The sequence below is a fragment of the Cicer arietinum genome, chromosome 2, assembly GCF_000331145.2.
Source record: "Cicer arietinum cultivar CDC Frontier isolate Library 1 chromosome 2, Cicar.CDCFrontier_v2.0, whole genome shotgun sequence".
In the NCBI taxonomy this organism is placed as follows: domain Eukaryota; kingdom Viridiplantae; phylum Streptophyta; class Magnoliopsida; order Fabales; family Fabaceae; genus Cicer; species Cicer arietinum.
Genome location: NC_021161.2, coordinates 47,767,759 through 47,777,063, shown reverse-complemented (window position 1 = coordinate 47,777,063; position 9,305 = coordinate 47,767,759). Strand labels below are relative to the sequence as shown.

The 9,305-nt window shown below is 30.3% G+C and overlaps 1 long non-coding RNA gene across 1 annotated transcript; it reads left to right on the top strand.

Moving 5' to 3' along the window:
• The first annotated feature begins 401 nt into the window (after window positions 1-401).
• On the top strand, window positions 402-9,010 carry LOC113785437 (uncharacterized). Its single transcript, XR_012162084.1, has 3 exons — window positions 402-558; window positions 1,825-1,905; window positions 8,658-9,010. It is a non-coding gene; the product is annotated as an uncharacterized lncRNA (long non-coding RNA).
• Window positions 9,011-9,305: the final 295 nt, after the last annotated feature.

Here is a 9,305-nt window from a genome sequence, read left to right as displayed (position 1 = left end):
AGTTTTAATCTCGTTATAGTCATGTTATTTTAATAAAGGATAATAAAAATTATAAATAATTAATGAAATTTTTAATATAATTTAATAATATTTAATAAAATTTAATAATATATCATACTTTTTTAACAAGTCCATCTTTTAAAACATATTTTGAAAAGTCAAGATTAGACTCACTATACATTAACGTGTTATATGCAAAGTGAGAATTGGTGATTGAAAACAAAGACTGAAACAAGTGGTTGACTTTGATTCTGGTGGCAGGCAATAATTTAACAATGAATGACAATAGTGATAAGTGATAACTGCTGCTTCCTAATTTCATAGCCTCTGAAACTGACATTTGTTCCTTCATACTTAAAAGTCATATTGCTCTCCCTCCACTATATATAGACTACACTTTCTTACCATTTTTCTCATCTTAATTTCACTACCAAATATTGAACAATGGATTTGAAAAAAAAACAACCCTCATCCTTGGCCTTTTGGCTATGGTTCTTATGATCTCCTTTGAGGTCTCAGCTAGGGACTTAACGGAGACTTCCTCTAATACCGAAAAGGGTGAGCTATATATCATTTTTCGTTGTATATATTTTCATGAGAATGTTATATGTAGGTAGTTTGTATTGTTTTCTAATAATCATGTTATTTTTTTACGATTAACCATGATCTCACTACGCCAAAAATGACATTTTATAGCGCGTCTTTTATAGCGCTTATTAAATATAAGCGCTGTTGTATGATATTTTAAAAATAACGGAGGATACAACAACGCCTTTTTGACAAGCGCTATAAAAAAAGCGCTGTAAAAGACTTTGATTTCACATAATTAAAGGACCTATTAGAGCGCTTTTTGGAAAAGCGCTGTAAAAAGGTTTTTAAAAAAAAATAAAGAGGTCTTTTACAGCGCTTTTGGACAAGCGCTTTAAAAAGTCTGTAAAAAAACCCTGTAATAGACTTTCAAAAAATAAAATAAGGAGGTCTATTACAGCGTTCTTTAAAAAAAACGTTGTAATAGACTTTTAAAAAATAAAATAAGAAGGTATTTTACAGCGCTTTTTAAAAAAAGCGCTGTAATAGGCTTTTAAAAAGTAAAATAAGGAGGTCTTTTGCAGCGCTCTTTAAAAAAAACGCTGTAATAGGCTTTTAAAAAATAAAATAAGAAGGTCTTTTATAGCGCTTTTTAAAAAAAGCGCTGTAATAGGCTTTTAAAAAATAAAATAAGAAGGTCTTTTATAGCGCTTTTTAAAAAAAGCGCTGTAATAGGCTTTTAAAAAGTAAAATAAAGAGGTCTTTTACAGCGCTTTTTAAAAAAAGCGCTGTAATAGGCTTTTAAAAAATAAAATAAAGAAGTCTTTTACAACGCTTTTTAAAAAAAGCGCTGTAATAGGCTTTTAAAAAATAAAATAAGAAGGTCTTTTACAGCGCTTTTTTAAAAAAGCGCTGTAATATGCTTTTAAAAAATAAAATAAGAAGGTCTTTTACAGCGCTTTTTAAAAAAAGCGCTGTAATAGGCTTTTAAAAAATAAAATAAGAAGGTCTTTTACAGCGCTTTTTAAAAAAAGCGCTGTAATAGGCTTTTAAAAAATAAAATAAGAAGGTCTTTTACAGCGCTTTTTAAAAAAAGCGCTGTAATAGGCTTTTAAAAAATAAAATAAGAAGGTCTTTTACAGCGCTTTTTAAAAAAAGCGCTGTAATAGGCTTTTAAAAAATAAAATAAGAAGGTCTTTTACAGCGCTTTTTAAAAAAAGCGCTGTAATAGGCTTTTAAAAAATAAATATATATATAATGTGTCTGTTAATGCTAATAATCACATTTATTTGATAGTGTTTTACAAGTTTTCCGAGCTCAAATGGGTGCTACAGTGTCGAAGCAAAAATCAAATAAATCACATGGATTCTAATAAAGGTTTGAAATCTATGACTTTAAAATTTCATTAACAATCAATCCACAAATATTTATTGACTTATATGTTTTATTTTATAGTGCTCTCGTCAAACTAACAACATAGACTGCAGATACTGTATATTACGATTTATGAAGGAGATTGTTGTTATAATCCCAGAAAGAGATCTAATTGAAATAAAGGAATGCATATTACAGCGCTTTTTTTAAAAAGCGCCGTAAAACTAATACAACAAGCAGCGCGTTTTTAGAAGAGATTTACAGCGCTTTTTTTTTATTTTATTTTAAAGAGCGCTGTTGTATCTTTTTACAGCGCTGGATACTACAGCGCTTAATTTTTTGAAAAAGCGCTGTAAATGGCTTAAAAAAAGCGCTGTAAAATACCATTTTTCGCGTAGTGTCTCGATATAAAGTTGATAATATTCTTTTTATAAACAAAATTTATTCAAGAGAATATAAAGGACACTCTAAATCCATTAGCAAAGACAATGAATAATACAAAAGAGAATGAATAGAATATACTTTTATATTCATCCATGCACACGTATACTCACAAACATATACTTTTGATGAAAAGTATGTTAGTTTATGTATTCATATTTTTTTTTGTTAATTAATAAAAATAATTATTATTAACAAGATATTAATTTTTATGTAGTAAGGATGTAATATTTTTAAATATTTTTATGTATCCAATTATATTTTTAAATATTTTTATGTATTCAATTGAAATAACAAAGTGATATTTTGATGAATACATATGCAAAAAAGTTTTAAACAGCAATACAATAAATCTATATTGATAAAATTATATTGCATTTATGTATAAAATCGACAACACATGAGAACAAAATTTATTCAAAAAAACTTATGGTTAAAATGGATTATGTTAACAATGAAAGGAGGAAGAAGAAAGACAACCACTCTAGGGTTTCATAACATAGAATGAACCAAACTGGAGTTAATAGGGTTACAATGAGTATATTTACAAAAGAATATAAATGTCTAAAATACACTTACTAATAATATATAATAACATTATCTAACATTTTCCTTCAAACTCACGATGCATTAATATGGAGCATCGAGAGTTTGTCAACTAAAAAACGGAAACGTTTAATGGAATGGATCTTTGTGAAAAAATCATCAATTTGTAAAGAAGAAGAGGCAAACGGTAGAGTAATGGTTCCATGTTGAAGATGATGACGAGTAAGATGACAATCAATCTCAATGTGTTTGGTGTGTTCATGGAAGACCGAATTGTGAGCAATTTGAATAGCACTCTTGTTATCGCAGTGCATCGGAGTTGCCTCAGAAAGAGAAATACTCATATCAGGCAAAAGCCAACACAACCAAATTATTTCGGCGGTAGTGGATGCCATAGCACGATACTCAGCTTCTGTAGAGGAGCGAGAGACAATGTCTTGTTTCTTACTCTTCCAAGAAATAAGAGAGTCTCCAAGAAAGATACAAAACCCTATGGTGGATTTACGATCTGTGATGTCACCAGCCCAATCAGCATCAGAATAAGCTTGTAACTCTAATGAGTATGACGATGGAAAGAGACAGCTTTGAAATTGAGTTCCTCGAAGATAACGAAGAATCTGAATAACTGCTGCCCAATGTACTGTAGTGAGAGAGACAACAAACTGACTAACAACATGAACAACATAAGCAATGTCAGGTCTGATAATCGTAAGATACACTAAGTTGTCAACCAAAGTACGATACAAAAGTGGAATCTGGTAAAGGAACACCATCCGATGGAGCATATTTCACATTCAACTCAAGAGAAGTATCTACTGCTCTAGTATCAGAAAGACGAGCCTGATCAAGAATGTTGGCTAACTGCAATTTCAACTAATTGATTCCACTAACATCATCACATGTAATAATCATATAATCAACATATAGAGAAAAAGTATAATGCAACCATAAATGGTGAACCTTATAAACAATGAAGAATCATGTTCACTAGAGCGGAAACCAAGAGAAGTGATCATAGTAGAGAATTTCTCAAACCAAGCTCGAGGAGCCTATTTAAGACCATATAGAGCATTTTTTAACTTACATACTTCCCCTTGATTATGAGAAACTTCTTATGGAGGACCATATAGACTTCTTTACGAAGCTCACCATTTAAAAAAGCATTTTTGACATCCATTTGAGAAATATGTCATTGACGAATAGATGCAACTGCAATAAGAGTACGAATAGTGGTCATCTTGGCTACAGGAGAAAAAGTTTCTTCATAATCCATACCATATTGTTGAGAGAAATCCTTAGCAACAAAACGTGCTTTGTAGCGTTCAACTGACCCATCAGACTTAGTTTTGATCTTGTATACCCAACGAGACCCAATAGCACGTTTTCCAGGAGGAAGAGGTACTAATTCCCAAGTATTGATTTTGTGCAATGCATATAGAGGATCAAGAACAATCTCTTTATAGGATGATGGCTCAGACAAACTGTGAATAGAGGTTAAGAAAGAAACAAACGAAGTTGAGTAAGTGAAATAGACAAAATCAAGTAACTGAGTAGACTTACGTTGACGAGAGGGGTAACGAGGAGGATCAACAATCGCATGAGGTGGTTGGACAGCCGGGAGGACAAGAAGGATGTCATCATATGGAGTATTAGTATTTGTCCTGCAATTCTCAACATTACAATCACTAGAAGCATAATCATTAGGACCAAACAGATCAATATGGGTTAGTTCAGAACTCTTAGTAATCTGAGAATCAGATGAAATAGAGTAAAAAGGGATGTGCTCAAGAAAAACAACATTACGAGATACATAAAGTTTTCTTGCATGAGGATCATAACAACGATAACCCTTTTGACCATCCCCATAACCAAGAAAAACACATATGGCTGAACGAGAAGACAACTTACTGCACTCTACTTGAGGGCGAAGAACAAAACAAGTAGAACCAAAAACTTTCAAAGAATAGTAATCAGGGGTAGAAGCATACAATTTTTCATAGGGAGACCAACCTGATATGATAGAGGGTGAAATTCTATTAATAGCATGAACAACAGTAAGAACTGCTTCTACCCAAAACTCACAAGGAATTGAAGCGGCCAACAAAAGGGAACAAGCAGTCTCTATAATATGACGGTGTTTCCTTTCAGCAACTCCATTTTGTTGAGGAGTATCAGTACAAGATGTTTGGTGGAGGGTGCCATCATAAGCAAGTAATTCAGAAAATTCATTAGAGGTATATTCACCACCTAAATCACAACGAAAGCACTTTATAACAGAATTATGTTGAGTTTTGACAATTGCACGAAACATATAATAAATGTCAAAAAATTCAGACCGGTTTTTCATAAGATAAACCCAACAATAACGACTGTAATCATCAATAAACGAAATATAATATCCAGGTCCACCTTTGGTGAGAACCGGTGATGGACCCCAAACATCAGAGTGAACTAAATCAAAGGGCGCATATGAAATGGAAACACTTTTACTAAACGGTAAAGCTGGAAGTTTAGCAAGTTTACAACCACAAAAATCTGAGATATATCAGGTTTGTAACTTTCCTAAGGCTCTAATAGAAGCCAAATATTTTAATCCAGAAGCAGAAACATGTTCAAGGCGAGAATGCCATAAATAAAACTAGAAGATAAGGAATTCAAGCGAAAACTAGATAATAAGTCAGCAGTAGTTGTTGAGGTTGTAGTATCTGGGAGTCGCAGGCCATCCAAAACATAAAGTCCCCCGTGTCTATGACCTGTCCTAATCAGCCTCCCGGAATATGGATCATGCACACAACAAGAAGTGGAAGAAAACATAACCAAATAACCGAGATCACATATTTGACTAACAGAAGCAAGACTCAAAGTAAGATTAGGAATATAATAAACATAAGAAAGAGACATGTTAGGTGTGGAGACAAAACCAACACCTGCTATTGGTATAGGAGCGCCATCAGCAGTCATAACCGACAAAGATGAGATAGGTTTCACAGATACAAAAGATTTATCATCATATGTCATTTGATGAGATGCTCATGAATCAAGAATCTATATGGAATGAGATATACCTAACATAGTAGAGGAGTTCAAACCTTTAAAAGAGGTGGAAGACATGTCATGTGATTGAGTGACAAGAAGTTTTTGAAACTGTTCTGCAATATCAGATATTTGGGAAGCAGTCTCAAATGAGTATACAGAACCAGAACTAAAGTCAATGGTAGGAGGAGCAGAAACAACAACATTGGATGACGGCCCCCTAAAATTCTTCCTATGTGCTCTCCCCAATTTCAGATAATGTGCTTTCCAATGTGCTTGAAGAGAATCATGCTTAGCACCAGCCATAACAAATAATGACAGGAAAATACGACAAACACAATCACTGAGACAAAATAAATTAAGGATAATCTGGTGTTGTGCGAACACGATTTCTCCCCCTCCAGATGTTGTTTCGCCAATCCGACCGTTGAAGACGAAGACCTGAATGTTGCGAACCTGCTGTCCAAAAATCAAACCGATCCAACGGTTAACAAATGCGCAATTGATGTTTTTGTGATTCTGATTTAACGAAATTGAGAATAGGGTTACTCTCTCTTTTCTCTTTTGGTGGTTGTCTTTCCTATCAAAATAGTATATCTCTTCTTTACAATAAATCCCAAAATCAACCAAAACTCTTTGATATCATGTTAACAATGAAAAGAGGAAGAAGAGAGACAACCACCCTAGGGTTTCATAACATAGAATGAACCAAACTTTAGTTAATAGGGTTACAATAAGTATATATACAAAAGAATAGAAATGCTTAAAATACTTTTATTACTAATATATAATAACATTATCTAACATATTAGAGAGTTGATTTAAAAACATGTAGGGATACATATATATATATATATATATATATATATATATATATATATATATATATATATATATATGCGTTTAGTACTCTTAATTAAAAAAAGAATAATTTTAATAATTAAAAAACAGGTAAAATAAGTTTTTAATTCTTATAAAAATTTCAAAATTTATTTATAGCCCTTACAAAAAAAAATTCAACTTTTTACTCCATAAATTTATTTAATTTATTTTTACTTCTTATTTAAAAAAATTTGTAAAAAACTAATTCTTTAAATCCTATAAAATCAAAATAACGGCTAACAGTAAATAATTTTTATTTTTTGAGATTAAATTTAAAATGTTATAATAATTTTATAGACTAAAAAAATTTATTTTTTATAAAAAAAAAAATCGCAGACCCCTTTTATCGGTTAATCCCGAAGTTGGTTTAGGTGCATAGACCATCACCTGCCTGATTATTAAGCATATGTATATTTTTAAAATAGACATATAACCACTTGACCAAATTTTGACATACATGTGTATATTTTTAAATTGTACAGAATTTAATTTTTAGTGACCATAAAAATAAAATAATGTCTTAAATATCATTGTACAATTGATCTCTCTATTGTTAAGTCACTAACAATTGACTAAAATTAATGTATGACCATCACCTGCCCTAACAATTGCGTACTATTGAACTTGTTCCTACAAAATTAAAAAAAATTCAATTCATTTTCTATGAAAAGAATTATTCAATAAAAGTTAGAGAGAAGGACGTAGAGAGGTTAAGGGGAGAGAAAGAGGAACGTAGAGGGAAGAGGGAACGAATTTCAACATTTTTAATCACCGGATCACTTTATGACTTCACTTAAATTTTATACTTTTTTTAAATAAACAAATAAAATTTCATACTTAGAAAATAAATCATGATAAGTTTATTTATTTTATTTATAAGTCATAAAAAACAAAATACAATATAAAGTTACTTAAAAAAAGTAATGCATCAATTCATTTCACTATATACAAATGATGATTACTTAAGTCGATTGTATATATATCTTGAATATACTTACAATCAAGTTTGGCCAATCAATCTTGACTTAAAGGTATTGTGTTTGATACTTGTAGCCAACATGTTTTTTCTATTTTGTAAAAAATGTACAGGAACATTTCGTTAATTTGATATTTTAAAAAATAAAAATCTAATTAATGGAGTTAATATATTATATATGGTAAGCTGCCTGCAATTCCTTGAAAAGTAATCTACAATTTATTGATTTTAAACACAACCATTCAGAAATTCATCAATATCCTTATCTTAAGTTTTAATTATCTAAACAATTAATGATATATTTTTTTTAGAAACTTAACGATATAATTATACTTTATTTTACAAAGATATAATTTTACTTATATAACTAATTAACTAGTAATATTCACTCCTTCTAACCTCTCTTGATAACTTAATAAACAATATAGCAGCCGTCGCTGCTCCCATTTTCAGCAACCTTTTGTTCCATTTTTCATTGTTTTAATGTGAGGAGTGATTAATGATCAATTTTTAGTTTAAAATCACTAATCTAAATTATATATTTATATTATTTAAATAAGTGATTTATATACATATTTATATCATTTGCTTTTGTTTGTTATGGGCCAATTTATTATTTTTTGTCTTGCTGCGGTGTTCGTTTAATTTTAATTGAGAGATCAATATCAATCGATTAGTAAAAATTCAACCAATAACTTTAATGTTTTTAATATTTTCAATTTAGATGTATTTGCAGACTTTGTTACATTTTTAATATTTTGTTGTTGTATAATATTAACCTACATTCTTAGTTTTTAACGATTTTAAATTGTATCTTTTTATGTGGAATTCAGTTTTTAATAAAAAAAAAATTTAATATACAATGTATTATTTGCAGAGTTTGGTGAAGAGAAGAATGATGCCAAACCAATGGGTGTTGTAGAATAGAACTTGGAAGGCTTTATAGTCGGAGTTGCACAAAGTGCTAGTCACATGCCGGTGAAGTTGTTGTTGTTGTGCAAACTCAGGACAATACTCTTAATTGATCAATTTCATGATCATCCATCATGCACTTTCTTACTACTTTCATAAAATCAAATGTCATCAATCAAAGTTAATCTATGTCAATTTTGAATTGTGATCTATCTTGCAACTTTATAATATAGATATTTCACACGTCCAAAGTCATGTGTTGTATATTTACATCATCATTCACCTATGTTTTTGTGATGATAAGTTTTTTAATAAAAATACTGATGAATATGTTAATTTGTATTTTATTATGAAATATCATCCTCCTCGTTAATGTTTTCTTTCGTTTAAACTCATCCATTCAAATATATAATAACAAACATTTCTAATAAACACTCGCTTGAAATTCATCCATTTCTTTTTCTAAGAAAATTTTTATTTTCAATTTTAAGCAATTGAATCTCCTAACCTCTTTGCTCTCACCACAAAGAAATGTTTTAATTAAGAATTTGAGTTTAGATATAATAACTTAATAATAAATGGAACCTAAAGAGCGTCAAAAGTAAATAATACA